The sequence below is a fragment of the Myotis lucifugus genome, unplaced genomic scaffold (genome assembly GCF_000147115.1).
Source record: "Myotis lucifugus unplaced genomic scaffold, Myoluc2.0 scaffold_0, whole genome shotgun sequence".
Lineage (NCBI taxonomy): Eukaryota > Metazoa > Chordata > Mammalia > Chiroptera > Vespertilionidae > Myotis > Myotis lucifugus.
Window position 1 is genome coordinate 47,279,653 of NW_005871048.1, and position 19,384 is coordinate 47,299,036.

The window sequence follows — 19,384 nt, forward strand, 5'->3', positions numbered from 1 at the left end:
GTGGAACAGGTCGTACCGGAGAGGGAAATGGGAAAGCCTGTTGTTTCGTCTCCCGAGGAGCATTCGTTAGGAAATGGGCCTCTCCCGCAATCAGTCAGCGCTGATTCAAACTTACCGGATGCGGGGATGGCGCTGTCTGGGGCTCCCTGGAGGGCTGGGACTGGAAGGGTCCGGTCTCTCCCCTTTCTGCTCCCTGTGTGGGTGGGGAAACCAGCCCCACACTGACCGGAGAAGAGTTTTGGCGAGCCCCGCCTTTTCCTCCTCGCTGAGCTATCCCCTCGGAAAGCATTTTCACTCAACCCTGTACTCTTTCATTTCTTATTGTTTAACCGGGTGACATTCATCGATGCTTTGTGGCTGCCTCCGTCTTCTTACCGCTCACTGGCTTATTCATTACCTTACTTTGTAATGTCTGCTCCTACTGCTGGCCAGAAATTGTTCTCCCCAAGGTCACTGAGGACTGAAAAAAGTCTTTTATTCCAATGGCAGATAGTTAGCGAGTGCTGTATGTGCAGGCACTGCTCTAAGAACTTGTGTTAACTCTTAATCCTCTCAAGGATCCTGTGAGGTGAATGATCAACAAGATCCTCATTTCACGGATGAAGAAACTGAGACAGTAACTCGCCCAAGGGTGCAGAAAATATCAGGGGATTCTGGCTCGGGCTGTGGTCCAGTCCTGGGGCTGTTCACCACTGCATACTGTCTCACCTACGGGTCCTTTCTGGGTCGCTGGTTTCCTGAAGTCCTGAGCTGTGTCAAGCATCATTCACCAGACTCTTTCTCAGGTCCCTCTTTTCCTTCTTGTGTCGTTTTGTACTAGTTTGGGTTCTTCTACTTTTTAAGATTTCATAAGGACCCCATGCTTGTGATGATGGTGTCCACTCCTGGAAGATAAGAGCCATGGCTGACATCTGTCTATATTTTAAATGCCTCTCCCAGAGCAAAACATGTTGTCCCAACCCCAAGACACAGGCATAGGGACTCTAGCAATTTGGTCAGGAAATGTGAGAGCATTTCTTTCTCTGTTTCCACAACTGCAAAAGCCTCTAACTTAAAGTGTGATCTGGCAGAGTAACTGCATCCATTCTATAGACAGACTACTCAAAACACACATCTCACTGGTAGGGTCAGTGAGTGTAAAAACTCCGTTTGTCTTTGAATGAGAAAAAATGGTGTGTGTCTGACATCTACGGAACCCATAAGCACATCCAGACCCCGTAAGCACCAATAAAGGGACTCACACTCATTATCTGAATGTCTGCTACTTTAAATGTTCTTTGTTATTAATAATAATTAATAAGTTAAGAGAGTCCTAATTTTCTCTTGCTATAAAAATTAACATATTTTCCCATTTTCTTAAATTGCTACCTTTTTGATAATGTGTATATAATTACTGATCACTCCCTGATTACACCAAACTCACTCTTTGTTAGTCTGGCTGACTTTGCCTGAATGCTGTCAGATGCTGGTGAGATTAAAAAAACAAACAAAACTGTTATGATTGATGAGACAAAGCTTACATTTTGCCTTTCTCACCTCTTTTCTTCCTCTCCTCCCCATCTTAGAGTTGAGAGATAGTATGAGTTATTTTTTATTTGTTGGAACTGCTTTACCAGAATCCGAGGTATCTGCATTTTGCTCCAAAGAACTTAATAAAACACCCAGATCCAAAAAAAATTTTTTTTCATAGAACTTTGTCTCTTCTGTTACACCTCCACTCATCCAGCTTAAGAGTCTATGTTTTCCATGTGTCTTACTCAGTATGAGTGTAGCATCTCTCACTCAGTGCCTATAATATTCCGTTTGGACTTGCCCTGCTTTGTCCCAGAGAATTTCTAGTTGATATCATTTCTGTCAAGGGCCCCCTCCATTTTCCTAGTCAGCTAGGACCAAACTTAGTGGTCCTATCTCCGAACACCCCTCTCCTGGTCATGAAATCTATTCAACTTTTCCCTTGTTTCTTCCTTCTAGCCTTCAGCAATCTCACCCCCTCCCCATCCTTTCTTCACTGGTCTCCCTCCCTCCCATCCCTAAACACTCATTTATCACTTATCACATGTCATTTTCTATTGTTGGCTATCTTCTTTCATAAATGTTTGATGTCCACAAAAAGATTGTGAACAACTTAGGAAATTACATCTTCAGGCCTTACAACTACTAGTTGGTTGATAGGTGTTTGCAGAATATGATCAATGAATTAAGGTAGCACACATAGGTGGGTGTGCTGATGGAGGGAAACTTTGAAATTTTTTAAGCCAGGTTTTACAGGATGTTGAGGAGTTTGCATTGGTAGCCATGCAGGCATTGGCAGGCATTGTAGAAGAAGAGAAAAGCCTCTGCCAACTCCAGTCTGTGGACAGAAACCCAGCTATTCTGGCTAAACATTGCACTTAGAAGTGTAATGAAGTAGGACCATATTGGCAGAGAACAGGAACCCAGTTATCTCGGCTAATAAACGTTACACTCAGAGGTGTAATGGAGTAGGACCATATCCGCAGAGAACCATGAATCCTAATCTTATTTTAGCAAAACAAGATATGAAACCACAGTAAGTTACCAAAAAACAAACCCGTTTTTATTGAAAAAAAAAATAACATATACATAAAAGCACACACGACACAAATGAAGAGATTACCACAGCAGATATATTTGGCCGTAGAATGACTGTCCTATTCTGGCAGTAGACATGAGAGTTGGATGAGTCTGCAGACAGGCCAAATAGGAATCTTTTCCGAAAACACCTCTATATAAGGCGACATGGGCCTGGATCAATCCCAAAAGGCATTGTCAGGAAAGAATTGCCTTTGCTTGGGGAGGTTTAAGGAGAAGAGAAAAGAAAACTGGAAGGAGGTACCAAAATGGTGGATTAGGGAGCAAGGGAGAGAGTTCTGACCTACCAACTATACTTTAACCACAGTGAATTTTTTTGCCACTTTACCTTTGTCTCTCTCCTTTTTTTCTATGCATGTTTTCCTAAATCACTCCCTATAGAATTTTAGTATTCAGTGTTTTCCATATAACAAATAGTAAGCATTTTTCATTTTATAGAATTTCCAAAAGTCCTGGTGTTTGCATTATAGTATTCCAGGAGTTACAATGTGATTTACTCAACTGATCCTCTATTTGTGGACAGATATATTAGCAGCAAATTATAAACAACCCAAGTTATAGTACTACTTATCTTTGCAGATATGTCATTGAACAAATTGGGATTTGTTTCCTTATGATAGTGTTCCAGGAGTGGAATTACTTTGTTGACAATTATGGCTGTTTTTATGGTTCTTAATACACGTCAGATTTCTAAAAGAAAATTTAAAAACAGAATGGATCTGTTGTGCCTACTTTTCTCTCTCTGAAGTATCAGTAATTCAATTCAATGTGAACAGTGTTATTAAACCCCTTTTGCATGTTTTCTACTATGTCAGTTTCCTTTAGCTGCTGTAACAAAGCACCACAAACTAGGCAGCTTAAAACAACAGAAATTTATTGTCTCAAAGCTCTGGAAGATAGACGGCTGAAATCAGAGTGTCAACAGTGTTGGTTACTTCTGAGGGCTTTGAAGGAGAGTCTGTTCCATACCTCTCTCCTAGCTTCTTGGTGACGGTGGCAGTCATTGGCTTATAGATGTTATATTGCAATATCTGACTCGGTCTTCACATAGCATTCTCCCTGTGTGTCTGTCTTCACATGGCCATTGTCTTGTAAGGACACAGTTATATTGGATTAAGGTATGACCTCATCTTAACTAATTACATCTGCAAAGACCCAGTTTCCAAATTATGTCACATTCTGAGGTTCTTGAAGCTGGGATGTCAACATATCTTTCTGGGGATCACAATTCAGCCCATAACAAGGACTATGGTAGACACTGGGATAAACATAAAAGCAAGTCCTCTTTTCTTTTTTATTATTGTTGAATTTATTGGGGTGACATTGGTTAATAAAATTATATAGGTCTCATGTGTACAATTCTATAATACATCATCTGTGTATTGTTTTGTGTGTTTACCATTCCAAGTTAAGTCTCCTGCAATACCATTTATCCCCCCTTTTCCCTCCTCTACCTCTTCTCAACCCCCTTTCTCTCTGGTAATCACCATACTGTTGTCTGTGTCTATGAGGTTTTTCCCCCCTTAATCCTTTTGCCTTTTTTACCAACCCCCCCAAATTCCCCTCCCCGACAGCTGTCCGTTTGTTCTATGTATTTATGAGTCTGTTTCTACTTTGTTTGTTAGTTTATTTTATTCATTAGATTCCGTATAAAAATGAAATCTATTTTTTATTTTTTGAGGTAACTTTATACTGTTTTACACAGTGGCTGCACCAGTCTGCATTCCCACCAACAGTGCATGAGGGTTCACTTTTTTCCACATCCTCGCCAACACTTGTTTGTTGATTTATTGATGATAGCCATTCTGACAGGTGTGAAATGATACCTCATTGTGGTTTTAATTTGCATTGCTCTGATGATTAGTGACATGGAGCATCTTTTCATATGTCTCTTGGCCATCTGTATGTACTCTTTGAAGAAGTGTTTATTCAGGTCCTTTGCCCATTTTTTAATTGGATTGTTTGTTTTTTTGGTGTTGAGTTTTAGAAGTTCTTTATAAATGTTGGATATTAACCCCTTATCATATGTATCATTGGGGGCAAATATGTTTTCCCATTCAGTGGTTGTCTTTTCATTTGGTTGATGGTTTCCTTTGCTGTGCAAAACCTTTTTCGTTTGATGTCCCATTTGTTTATTTTTTCTTTTGTTTTCCTTGCCTGAGGTGATATATCAGATAAAATATTGCTATGAGAAATGTTCAAGATTTTACTGCCTATATTTTCTTCTAGTATTTTTATGTTTTCTAGTCTAACATTTAAGTCTTTAATTGATTTTGAGTTTATTCTCGTATATGGTGTAAGAAGATGATTTAGTTTCTTTTTTTTGCACATATCTGTCCAATTTTCCCAACACCGTTTATTGAATAGACTATTTTACTCCATTGTGTTTTTTGCCTCCTTTGTCAAATATTAATTGACCGTAAAGGCGTGGGTTTATTTCTGGACTCTCTATTCTGTTTCATTGATCTATATGTCTGTTTTTATGCCTGTACCATGATATTTTGATGACTGTGGCCTTGTATATTTTGGCATCAGGTAGCATGATTCCTCCAACGTTATTCTTCTTTCTCAAGATTGCTATGGCTATTCGGGGTCTTTTGTGGTTCCATATAAACTTTTGGAATATTTTTTTCTAGTTCTGTGAAATACACCATTGGCATCTTTGTAGGAATTGTATTGAATCTATAGATTGCTTTGGGTGGTGTGGACATTATAATGATGTTAATTCTTCCAATCCATGAACATGGTATATGCTTCCACTTATTTGTATTTTCTTCAGTTTCTTTCTTCATTGTCTTATCATTTTATGAGTATAGGTCTTTTACATCCTTGGTTAAATTTATTCCTAGGTATTTTATTTTTATGCAGTTGTAAATGGGATCTCTTTTTGATAGTTCATTATTGGTGTATAAAAATGTAACTGATTTCTGGATATTTACTTTGTATCCTGCTACTTTACTGAATATCAGTTCTAGTAGTTCTTTTGGTGGAATTTTTAGGGTTCTCTCTATACAGTATCATGTCATATGCAAATAATGACAGTTTTACTTCTTCCTTTCCAATTTAGATGCCTTTTATTTCTTGTCTGATTGCTGTGGCTAGAACTTCCAGTATTATATTGAATAAGAGTGTTGAAAGCTGACATCCCTGTATTGTGACTGATCTTAAGGAAAATATTTTTAGTTTTTGCCCATTAAGTATGCTGCTGGCTGTGAATTTGCCATATATGGCCTTTTTTACGTTGAGGTTCCCTCTAGTCTCAGTTTGCTGAGAGTTTTTATAAATGGGTGCTAGATTTTATCTAATGCTTTTTTTGCATCTATGATCATGTGGTTTTTATCCCTCATTTTGTTTATGTAGTATATCATGGTTATTGATTTGCAGATGTTGTACCAACCTTGCATCCTCAGAATAAATCCCACATGGTCATGGCATATGCTCTATTTAATGTATTGAGGATCTGTTTACTGATATTTTGTTGAGGACTTTAGCATCTATGTTCATCAGATATTGGTCTGTAATTTTCTTTCTTTGTAGTGTCTTTGTCTGGTTTTAGAATTAGGATAATGCTGGCCTTGTAAAATGAGCTTGGGAGTCTTCCCTTCTCTTGAATTTTTGGAATGGTTTGATAAGGATAGGTGTTAGTTCTTCTTTGAATATTTAGTTAAATTCACGTGTGAAACCATCCAGTCTAGGATGTTGATCTGTTAGGAGTTTTTAAAAATTACTGCTTCAGTTTCATTAGCTGTAATCTGTCTATTCAGATTCTCTGATTCTTCTTGATTAAGTTTTAGAAGATTGTATGTTTTTAAGAATTTATCCATTTAATCCAGATTGTCCAATTTGTCATTTTTTCTTGATGAGTCTGGTTAAAGTTTTGTCAATCTTGTTAATCTTTAAAAGAACAAGCTCTTGGTTTCATTGATCTTTTATATTATACTAGTAGCCTGATGCACGTATTTGTGCACATTGAAAAGAAATTAATTAGAAGAAATATTTTAATATTGCTATTTTCCCTTTATAATAGAAGTCTCAACCAAATTCACGATCGACAATGACAGATCGAAAGACACGTGTGCGATTGGCGCCAGTGAGAGCTTTATATGTATCGTGCATGTGCAAGTCAACTTAGCCTTACATATATGTAGAATAAACTTGCTTAATTAGACCTGCTTACTGATTTAGCTAAACCTTTTCCAGCCCAGTGAAGCACCCCAACTTCTCTTTCAGGTAATTGTCAGCAACACAGCAGTAAATATCAACACAAAACAGATTATTATTGTAGATCATGCAGGGAGAACAAAGGGTAAAATATTTAACTGCAGCAGTGTTTGACTGTATTCTGTGCAGTGAGAAAACCTAAAGTCATTTTCAAGGTCCACCATTTCTTACTTCTTTTCAATTGGGTCAAGTTTCTAAACTTTCTAAATCTCCATTTTCCGGCTAATGAAAAGAAAATAGGATTCTACTGAGTCTCCTATCTACCTACTCCAGGACTTCTGTGTCCCATAGATTTGGGGTTATTGTGTTCTCATTTTCATGTGTTTCAAGGTATTGTTTATTTCTTCCTAGATCTTATTGTTAATCATCCCTTATTTAGTAACTTATTATCCAGCCTCCATGTCTTTGTGTGTTTTTCAGTTATTTTCTTGTAATTAATTTCTAATTTCATATCATTATGGTCAGAGAAGATGCTTGATATGATTTCAATCTTCTTAAATTTATTGATACATGTTTTATGTCCTAACATATGGTCTATCCTAGAAAATGTACCATATACACTTGAGAAAAGAATGTATATTCTGCTGCTTTGGGGTAAAATGCTATGAAGATATCAATTAAGTCCATCTGACCTAGTGTGTCATTTAGGTTTGCTGTTTCCTTGTTGATTTTCTGTCTGGAAGATCTATATTTTGATGTCAATGGAGTATTAAAATTCCCTACTGTGATTGTATTACTGTTAATCTCGCCCTTTATGTCCATCAAGATTTGGAAAGCCCTCTATTCTTAAATAATTACTAGTTGAAGTTAAAGAAATAAAATCTTTCCTAATTTGTTTAATTGTCTATTCTCCTTGGTGTGCTACATGTACAAACATCAGTTTTAGGATATGGAAGAATGCTATTTACCAAACGAATAATTTTGGAACATTTGTAAATATGGTAGCATATAAATTGGGAGATAACCTTGAATTTCAATAATACACATCATATAATATGGAAAGAAGCGTGCCATAAACATATTTTTAGAGAAATAAGTTACCATATAGTTTATGACTGCCATGTTAAAGACAAGTCCTTATCCATCTGGATAACCAGCCACACAAGCCATGTACACCAGCAGCCCAACATCTTTGTCCCCTTAACTATAAGGCAATAAGGCCAAATTAGGGAGTTTCAGAAATGCATATTAAAAATCATTGAGTGTCAGCTTTTTGTAAGACTAGATGCTAAAGCCTGTTCTGGTCTTGTGGATTCAAGGGAGGTTAACAGTAACAGTACAGTGTGATAAACAGTGATTAACACAGGTGGTCTTGAGAAAGCCAAGCAGAGTAAGGCAGACAAAGTTGTCCTCCCGAGGAAAAAGAAGGAAGATTAGAAGTTAGGGCAGCAAAGAAATGGGGTGAGGGCAGAAAATCAAATTCAGGCAGAGAGAATGCAGATGTGATCAGAGAATTGCAAGTACCGTAAAATCACTGCAGAAGAGGGTGTGAGAGGAGGTTGCCTAGATAGGCACGGGCTGGGATACAGAGAGCCTGGTTTCTAACTAACGTTTTTGGATTTTATTCAAAAGTTAATTGGGAGCCATTAGAGACCTATAAGAAGGGGAGGGACCTGTTAAGATTTGTATTTTAAAAGCACCCCTCTGGCATTTGCATCTTCACCTCTCTGAAACCTCTCCTCCTCCCAGAGGAGGCTCCCCGGGACAGTAAGGACGGCCCCACCCCGCCCCGGTGCAGCCATCTCTCCGCATCTTGATTATGCTCAGTTTGCACAACATTTTTGGAATAGAAAATAAACTGCATGGACGTCCTCCATGCCACATGTTTATAGACTACTCATGCCTGCATTTAAGATTTAAAACCTTTGTTGAAGTGAAAAGTTTTGGCACCTTTTAAAGATCAGTAATAGTTGCAGGAAGGCACTACAGGCATTTTCTCAGGAATCCTCTGAAGCCAGCAAGGTGTGCACCATAATCCTCATAATACACACGGGTGCAGAAAAGTGAATAAAGGTGCTCAGATGACAAAAGCAGAAAGAGTGAGCAACTTTTTTTACTTTTCTGCACCCATGTATACTATGAGCATTAGGGTTAGATGTATGCAGCCAGGATTGGAACCCGGGTATAATTAAAGTGTTTACGCTCTTCTCACTCTGCATACTAACTCTGTGGGATGTTGTAGAAGGTATGAGACACTAGGGCTCAGATATCATTCAATAGTTTTGTGTGGGCATAAGGACACAATTATAAACCTGACTTAGACATTTTAGCGTCAGTAAATGTGAGCACTTCTAAGGGTTTGATAGTAGTCTCTTATCTGAATACAGTCCCTCTTTATTCCATTCTGTCCCACATTTCCAGGTTTTGTCTTAATAGCACATTTGTGATTTATTTGTTTGTTTATTAAATAGCACAACAAGGATAGAACAAAAATAAAAGGTGTTTGTATTTTGGGATAACGTATCTTAATTCTGTCCCGGGGCTTCTCTGCTCACTCCCCTTTGTACCGGTCTTTTTCCTGCCTTCTCTAAACAGGCAGTGCTGTGTTGGATCCTGCGGGCCAAAAACATTTGTCTTAGAAGCAAACCAGTAAACAAACTAATGCTGACCTCACATTTTAATCCCTGTGCTGTTTATCATTCAGTTAGCTAGAAGGCACAGGCTTTTGCCTTCAGCCTCTTTGAAATTCTAACAGGGTGTGACTTTAACGTGAAGAAAGGAAGGAGGTAGAAATAACATTCTTAGGAACCCAGAATCCAATGACTGCTTCTTCAGTAGCTTAAGGTGAGTTCCTGAGTAAATGTAGCATGGCATTTAAAAAATAAAGGATCACTATTCACTGTTCACAGGGAAAATATGGGTAGTAAATATAATATTTAACAATAGTTAATAAAAATATATCTTACGTTGAATATATGCACTTGTCATTTCTCCAGATAAAAGACAGTTGAATGTTGACAATTGCATATGGTTCATCCTAATACAAAGACAATCCTCTTGACATCTAATCAGTTGGCCCGTGAGCCTATGCCCCTCATTTCCCCATAAAGCAGACTGTGTGCTGCCCTGGCTGCTGGTGGCCGGTTCCCTGTTCCAACAACAATAGTCTGTTGTACTTACTGCAAACCTGTTGGTGCCAGTTACACTTGTCATTGTGATTAGATAATTTAAATCAGTGTGTAAATCTATGAAACGTAAATGCAATGAGGAAGATTCCATAAAAGTTAGTGACTAAAAGAGTAGGCAGGAAAACAAAGATTGAAAGAAAATTATAAAACTTGGAAGGAAATATCCCAATCTTGCTTTACAAGTTTGTTTTGTTTCGTTTTTTAGTTCTTCATTCACTTAGAAAATTAAAACTAGAAATTATAGAAAATAAATTCTGAATATGGTTTATATAAGAAAAATATTGGGGAGGTATTCCTCCTCAAGGAAAACTTGAAACTGCTTTAGAAAATTGGGGACTTAATGCATATTTATATGTCTTAAGGGTTAAGTCAGTGTTTATGGTTTGTACTCGTTTTTTGATTCTTTACTGTAAACAGTATTTTTGACTAACTGATCAGAACCAGTCAAAATTACTGCTGCTGTTCGTCTAACTATAATAGTTTATGCCATAGCATAGTAAGTAGACAGAACCTTTGCTTCTGATTCTAAGGACACACATTAATAAAGACAAAGTGAAATTTTTCATTGGGAATGTAAAAAGCAGAGCACATGGAGATTTATTTTTCTTTGCTAAGCATACTATGCTAATGAACTCATACTTACTATTTAAATTAGGCTTTTAGCATCCACACAACACTTTTTTTCTAGTTAAACAATGATTTTATTGCTCGAGCACATAGATATTTTATGCAACCAGTGCAGAGGCTGTGGATGACTTGTATTTCCAATTGGGGGGCAGGACTCGTTTGGTCTTATAATATCGAGCCAATCGGTGAATATGGCTCTCAATCAGAATCAGACAGAATTTAGCATCCTTATCCTTTCTGTTCCTCTCAAGATGCTTTCGAACTACAACAGCTTTCTTAATTAAATGATAGAGATCCTCAGGAAGGTCAGGAGCAAGCCCTTTAGACTTAAGAATTCTCAGGATCTTATTGCCCGTCACAAAACGTACTTGTGCAACGCCATGCGAGTCTCTCAGGATCACACCGATTTGTGAGGGAGTCGGGCCCTTCTTGGCCAGTTTGTAGATCTGCTCTTTCACGTTGTCAGACGTCAATTTCAGCCAGGTGGGGACGCTGCAGCAGTAGGGCAGAGCCGACTGGGACAGGCCCTTCCCGGGAGCGTGCATGCGACCCATGATGGCGGCGGACTGGCAGTGGAAAAGAGCCACACAACATTTTATTTCAAAAATATGAACCAATATGTAGAACCTAGAGCTGGTTCCTACCTCCCTTACATGACTTCCATAATAATTGAAAGCAAAAATACATAGTATAGCATTAGCTAGTCTATTAAACTTGATAATTTCTTAGTCATGTTAAGCTGACAGGTTGAATTGGGCAAGATAAAACTTATTCTAGATTCAAACTAATTACAGAGGTATAGTAGTTATTTTTAAAGCTTGACAAGTTAATGATAAAAGGCTGAACTGATTTAAAAAACAGAACTGATAAAATGAGAAAAATAAACGTACATTTTATTATAATAATAGCATTATTTTGCTATGTGCTAGTCATTTTGCTAATTTTTACATATGCCTTATATCATTTATTCTTCACAGATATTGTTTCCATTTTATAAACAAAAAATTGATGCATATAGAAGTAAGTAATTTTCCCAAAGTCATGTGGTTAGTAGGTAACAGAACTGGGAACCAGACTCAGTTTAATCTGAATTCCAGTGCTAATATGCCCATGTTTTTACCACTTTAAATGCAGTAATTCAACCTGAATTTCTAATATTGGATTGTGGTTTTTTTGTAAGCCATTTATTTGAGAAGTGATCCTAGAGAGTGGCAGCAGAGAAAGGGAAGGGAGGCAGCTGGTACCGGATATATTAATGAAGATGCTGTTGCTATCCCTGTGGATAACCGGGCTTCACTCCCACTGCAACATGTCTTGGAGTTCTCCCACCTAGGGGTGAAGAAGTGAAACCTTTTCTGGGCTATGAGTGTGTAGAAAATGTTTTCTAAAGGTAGGTCTTACGTTTATTAATAACTAGAGGCCCAGTGCACGAATTCGCCCATGGGTGGGGTCCCTCGGGGTGGCCTGTGGAGATCAGGCCCCAGTTCACGCCCACAACCTTGCAGCTCCACAGCCCCGCCTGGCACCCCACCTTGGCCTGGTGCTGCCCCCTCACCTGCTCCACCATCCTGCCTGTGGGGCCATTGATCGGAGCCAGGCCCCCTGCCCGGCTCCCTCAGTGCCTGTGAGCTGGGCAGCGGCCCCACCCCCCACTGCCACCCCTGGTCACTGTCTGCGGGTTATCGGGCCCCTGCTTGCACCCGCCTTGACCTGGTGCCGCCCACTCACCTGCTCCACCATCTCACTGCAGTCCCGCTCTCGTTGGAGCCCATAGGGGCTGGCAGCGCCTCGTCATTGACACCTGCCATGTTCTGCGCCACCCCCTGGCGGTCAGTGCACGTCATAGCGAGCAGTCGAAATCCAGGTCAAAAGACTGCCGGAGGGGACAATTTGCATATTAGGCTTTTATTATATAGGATAACCAATACCTATTTAGTAGTTCACAATTTATAAAATTCCACGCATTATCTCTTTTAATTTCCTTCATTTCTCTCATAGTCTCTTTAAATTAAATTTATTGGGTGACATTGGTTAATAATATATGTTTCAAGTGTACCATTCTATAATACATCATCTGTATATTGCATTTTGTGTTCACCACTCCAAGTCTGGTCTACGTCCATAACCATATATTTGATCTCCTTTACCCTTTTCATCCTCCCCTCACACCTCTTCCCCTCTGGTGATCACCCTCTGCTGTCCGTGTCTATGAGTTTGTTTGTTTGTTTGTTTGTTAAAGACATGTTAGAAGTGTTTGTAGCTGGAAAGGACCTAAGAGGTCATTTGTGCCCACCTTCTCTGTTACATTGTTGAAACTGAAACCCAGCAAGGCCAAGTCATTTGGCCAAGGTCACAAGCCTGTGAAGTATGCTGGGACCAGAAGCAAGTTCAGGTTAGAGGTCAAGAGCTTTTCTAACTTACTAATTACTTTCTCTTTGTTAGCCTTAACTCTGAATGTGCTTTACTACTGAATTTTTGCCCCATCCCATCCTTGTCTATGCTAATTTTTCCATCCTCGTCCTTGTCTATGCTAATTGTGTCCTTATAGCATGGATAAAGTCTACATAGTTGGTTCATGTCAACATTATCAGCCTAATTCCAACATTAATCTTAAAGGCTAATCCTTTTCATACATATAATAAATGTAACAACATTAATTACTCCTTACACTTTACTACAGATTTTGAATGGGGCAAGGATTATGCTCCCCCGTTACAGGTGAGAAAACCGAAGTCCAGAGCAATGCAATGATGTACCTAGTCTTGAGGCCCATGTGTTATAAAAGCTAACCCTGAACAACGACAGAGTGTAAAACAAGAGTACATTATCTTAGCAAAGATGACTAAACCATCCAGCCAAGTCATGCTGTCTCATCTAACAACCTTTTCTATTCTCATTTTCTGTTGTTAGCCAAAATTCATCCCCGTGGGTTGACTGCCTGATAATCTCTGGAAGTAGTGGGGCTAGGGAGGGGTCAAGTCAATGGAGAGTTAGTGCCCACTGCTTTGCTAGGCACCCCCTAAAAACCTGTCAGCCCCCAATTTGGTCTTCACATTTCATCAGTAGACAGAGCAGGGATGGATTATTAGCTCTCTCCTTATTAACAGGCAAATATGTGCTGCTGCTACTGCTACTGTTTCTACACCTTGGCTTTCTTCGCTTTTATATGTCATGAAAAAATTTTGCATTCATCATCTCAGTTTTTGCAACCTTTGGTGATATGTGCTCTGAACTCAATTCTAAAGACCAAAACTCTGAGACCCCAAGAGATTTAAGTGATTTTTGCCAAGGTCACCTGAGTGGTGAGTGGCAGACCTAGATCTGGAATATAGATATTCTGACTATATTCAACCTGCCACTTACTACATGTGGCCTCAGAGTCTGCTTCCTTATCTTGAAAAAATAAAAAAGCATGGTCTGGCTGGTGTGGCTCAGTGTTTGAGCATCGACCCATGAGCCAGGTGGTCACTGTTCTATTCCCAGTCAGGGCACATGCCTAAGTTGCAGGCTCGACCCCCAGTGGGGGACGTGCAGGAGGCAGCTGATCAATGATTCTTTCTCATCATTGATGTTTCTAACTTTCTCTCTCTCTCCCTTCCTCTCTTTGAAATCAATAAAAACATTAAAAAAATAAATAAATGAGCCCTAGCCGGTTTGGCTCAGTAGATAGAGCATCAGCCTTCAGACCAAAGGGACCCGGTTTCTATTCCAGTCAAGGGCACGTACCTCAGTTGCAGGCTTCTCTCCATCCCAGGCCCTGGTTGGGGCACAGGCAGGAGGCAACCAATTGATGTGTTTCTCTCACATTGATATTTCTCTCTGTCTTTCCCTCTCTCTTTCATTCTCTCTAAAAGATCAGTGGAAAAATATCCTTGGGTGAGGATTAGCAAAACAAAACAAACAAACAAAAATTTTAAAAAAGCATGGAGGAGGGCAGATAATATGCTTATAAAATAGGACAACTGCAAAGTTTGCATATGATAGTACATCATTCACATTGCACTTTTTTTGAGAAATGCTCACAATAAACATTAAGATCTAAGCATAGAAGGGGAAAATCTAGGCAATGTAGTTGTGATAAATGAATCACTAAAATTTAATTATTAGCTGGGAGCTCATATTGAAAAAGTAAGAGAATGTTTCCATCACTCTTAATGGTTTGATTTTTAACCATCATACATAAATTTGTAAGGTAGTACATTTTTCCCCTAGAAATGAATTTTACAAGGGATTTATCAAGTGGGTTCTTATTAAGAGGATCTTGAATTACTTCATGTGTAATATTTTGGATACCAGTTTTGCTAAAGATGCAAAGATACTTTAAAAATTAACATTGGTTCTTGATAACTCATTTATTATGGCCATTAATGAAGGTAAACTCTTTGAAAGCATTTCTCCAAAGGCCCCAGGACTAGGCTAATAAAGTGTAGGTTCTCGTAATGGTATACAATAACAACTCACATAAGGTGGAGCAGGGCTTCTTTAACCCAAGCTTGGTCTCTAGGTGGACTTTCTAAGGTTCATAAAACTCCAAAACATCAAATTTGCCTATAGCACCATAGTCTCAAAGGTTAAAAACTATTTCTTTAGGAAATTCATGAAGTAATTTATGTGAAGTGCTTAATAAAATTTACTATATGCATAAAAAGGATTAGCCTTTAATGTTAAGTTGGGATTAGGCTGATAATGTTGACATGAACCAACTATGTCAACTTTATGCTATAAGGATAGAATTAGCACAGATAGTTGGACCTTAGAAAAGAGACATCTGCCACATCTCTGGTAGTTTTCATGTCTGTTGTCCTCGTTTCTGGGAATAACAGTTTCTACTTTTTAAATGTTAGATAAATATTCACTTATTTATGAAATAAACATTGGCTGTAGACACTGGAGATGTAAAAATCTAGACGTCATCTCCTCTCCTCATTTCTTTCTCTACCGGTATATCATGCCCACATCCAAATTAGCAGCAGTCTTGTCAGCTGTGTCCACAAAATGTATCAATAAACTCCCAATCCTACTGTCTCCCTGCAATCAATTCTCTATTGAGCAACCATATTAATTTTTAAAAACATAAGCTAGATTATGTCATTGCTTTACTTAAAAGCCTCTGATGAGAGGTTCAGTTTGCAAGATGTAAAGAGTCCTAGAGATGGATGGTGGTGATGATTGCACAACAACATGACTGTGTTTAACACCACTTAAAAAATGGTTAAGATGCTAACTTTCATACTATGTGTATTTTACATAATTTAAAAAAGGAAAATCATCATACTAAAATAAAAAAAATAAAGACTCTGATGGCTTCCTGTTGCACCGAGAATAAAACCCTGGCTCTAATTTAAGCCTCAAGGCCCTGCCTGGGTCTATATCCCCCCTCATCTAAAAGACACTTGGAGAAGTGGGTCTCCAGGTCATCTAGCATAACTGTCCTTCTTGTGCCCTGCTCCTCTGATGTACAGTTCGTTCCTGCCTCCAGGCCTGTGCCCTTCCTGTTATCTCCTCCAGGATCACTTACGCCTCATATCTTCTCGAGTGTTCTAGATTTTTCCCACTGTTCTTCCGTTGCAGTCCTCTTTCCCTGGTGACCGGCACATCACTCTCACGTAGCACTTCTTCATACCTTTTGCCACCGTGTGTCTTAGTTATGTTTGTGTTTATCTTTGTTTGCTTGTGTGTCTTCCCATAAGAAAGTCAACTCCATGAGAACGGGGATCTTGCTGTATGTATTTCTAGTGGCTAGAAGGGCGCTTGGTGTATACCAGGTGGCCAGACATTTATTGAATAAATGAATGGAGATGTGGTCCCTTCCTCCAGGGACTTCGCAGTTTCTGATACTGAGTCTCAGGAGCCCTGAGTTGTGATTGTGAACAAGGTCTTTGAATGCCTCTCAGCTGAGTCTCACATAGAGAATAAAATGATGTGGGGGAGGAGGAGGAGAGAATTATGTTGGGGGCAAGAGTCAAAAACACATGAACTGTTTTCCTCTCATTCAAGGATGGAGAGAAACTTCTCTTCTATACCCCACCTCATCTAAAGGAAATGTGAGAGAAAATAAAAATATAGCTACATATCAGCATCCAGGCATGAACCCTGTCCAAGCCAAGCTTAAAATGAAAATTGTGTAAGATATCGTGTATCACATTCCCAGAAATGCTTGACTCCTCTAGACCATTTGCTCTTAGAGGGTTCATTATGAGCACTCAATTGTATTAGTCAATAGGACTGTCTTGCCAAAATGAGACCAAATCTTACCGATCTTTCTATCATTTCACAATTACCTTGTCTGGCATGAGTTTCCCAATGACAATCAAAACTCACCCTTTCCATCCTGTCAGACTACAGGTAGTTTTGTGGATAACTGGACTTCGATGTACATATTTTTCATTAATATTTTTCATAGTAAATATAGGGAAAGGTATAGCGATTTATGATATAGACAGATTTTCTGTACATCTCCCACTGTCGATATAAGAAATGTCCAAACTTATGGAAAAATTTTTATGAGTTTTTTGAGTCAAACTGATCTTAAATGTTCTGGAGAATAACAGTTTTTCAGCTTTTATGCATTTGAAATTAAAGAGAGGGCATAAGGAAGATTGGAGAAAGCAAGGTGGGTGTTACTTCTGGTATTTCAAAAATGTGTTAACCTAGCTGCCAGAGAACAATAGGCAGGGCTGGCTTAAAACCTTTCACTAAAGAAGGTATATGTATGGGCAGTGGCTACCTAACTACCCAGTTAGGATTTTATGATCAGATCACCCTGTGAGGTTACTTTCCATAGAACCCTTTTTTGTCCTCACCACCACCCAGAAATTACGATTATAACACTTTGGTAAATTGCTTTGTAGGCTTTTTTTTTTTTTAAAGGTTGTCAAAGTTTTACTTGGAAAAAGCTGGGAACTATTTAGATGAAGAAACAAAAACCATCTCCCAGTATACTTTAAAAACAAAACCAAAAACAAACAAACAAACAAACAAAAAAACCACTCCAAACAAACATAAGCATTTTCAAAATGAAAGTTTTATTTCTTTTTAAAAATTCATATTATGGAAATTTCCAAACATTTATAAAAGTAGAGAGAATATAATGAACTAGATGTACACATTACCCAGGCTCACGGCTAATCTTATTTTATCTGTAAATATTTCAGTATATCTCCAAAAGATCAGGACTTAACAAAAATTACCACAATTGCATTATTACATATAAAAAGTTAAAGGTAATTCGTTAGTGCCATCAAATATCCAATCAATAAGAAAATTGTAAAAAATAAATATAAATCAACTACTGACTAAAGGGTAGTAGTGTAGAGATTCTTGGCTAGTAAGATGATGTGCAGTCTATGTAACAAATTGTAGAATGAGTCATAAGAAAATATTAAAAACAATAGAAATTCACATAATGCTTACCTCATGTAGATAAATAGTAATGTTATTAAGCAATCTGACAGTTTATATTTTAATAACTTTGCTATTTCTTTATTCCCAGTGTTCCCATAGGTCCCATATATGATATATTTAATACACTTTCCTATAACTATAAATACTTTAACTGAAGAGTAATAAAAATGAGATAATGGTAGACATATGCTCTGTTAAATTAATAAAGCAGGGCAAATTTATTTATTTTTAGGGTTTATTTCAGTAGTAGAAACAATTTTTATGCCCTAAAAGTACATGATAACTTTTAAAGGAAAACAAAAAAAAGCAAAATCCTGAAAGTCTGAAGAATGTATTCCTATTACAGTTCTTGTGAGGGTGTAACAGGGAGACTCCAGGAACAGCAAGAAAGTTTACTTGGCTGAGAGACTAGTTTATCAGGAATCAGAGTGAGTGAGGATGGTAGAATAAAAGGAGGCTAGTTAATGCAGTCTATGGTCAGGAACTCCAGCTTGGCTCTATTACAAATTTCTGAAAAGAGAAAGGACCTGGTCAGAGGTGCTTTGAACTGTCTGGTTCAGGTTGCTGGCTTGTCACACTGTCAAGTGAAAAGGAAACTAGGGTGTGAAATAGGAGAGGTCATATATGACTATATGGATGGAAAGGCATGAGAAGGGCAGAGAAAGTAAAGAGAAGGTGAAGAAGAGGAAGGTTTGGATAAGGAAGAAGAAGACCAAGGTTTTTAGCCCGGAAACATGGGTAGATTGTGCTGCCAAAGTTGGTCTTAGGAAAACCGGGTCAGGGGAATGTTTTGGTTGAGATTCTGAAAATTGCTTTATTTCTATTGTTGGTTAATCATTGCAAGATAAGGGAATAAATTACATGCTCATTTGTAATGGGAAAGAACATTATGATCTGTACTAGAGGCCCGGTGCACAAAATTCATGCACTGAGGGGTGGGAGTCTCAGCCCAGCCTGCCCCCTCTTACAGTTCAGGAGCCCTTAGTGGATGTCCTACTGATGGCTTAGGCCCGCTCCCCGTGGCCTAAGCCACAGTCTGGCAGCAGAGTCTCAGAGCAGGCACCGTGTGTGTGTGTGTGTGTGTGTGTGTGTGTGTGTGTGTCCCCGCTGGGGCCTGCCCCCAGATGCGTCGGAGGCTCAGAGCAGTCACCCCGTGTGTGTGTGTGTGTGTGTGTGTGTGTGTGTGTGTGTCTGCTGGGGACCTGCCTCCAGCCACGTCAGATGCTCAGAGCAGTTGCCCCGTGTGTGTGTGTGTGTGTGTGTGTGTGTGTGTGTGTGTCCATTGGGGGCCTGCCCCCAGCCACACTGCGGTGGCTTGGAGCAGGCACCCCTCTGTGTTGATCTCTGCATGTTGTTCTCTCCCTTGAGTGGCGGCCAGGTGGGCTGGAAGCTTG

At 38.9% G+C, this 19,384-nt stretch overlaps 1 protein-coding gene and 1 pseudogene across 3 annotated transcripts in view; one reads left to right on the forward strand and one right to left on the reverse strand.

The window, feature by feature from the left end:
* ELOVL7 (ELOVL fatty acid elongase 7) overlaps positions 1-19,384 on the forward strand; it is an 81,273-nt gene that overhangs the window by 842 nt on the left and 61,047 nt on the right. The window lies entirely within an intron of this gene.
* On the reverse strand, positions 10,637-11,187 carry LOC102442603 (annotated as a pseudogene).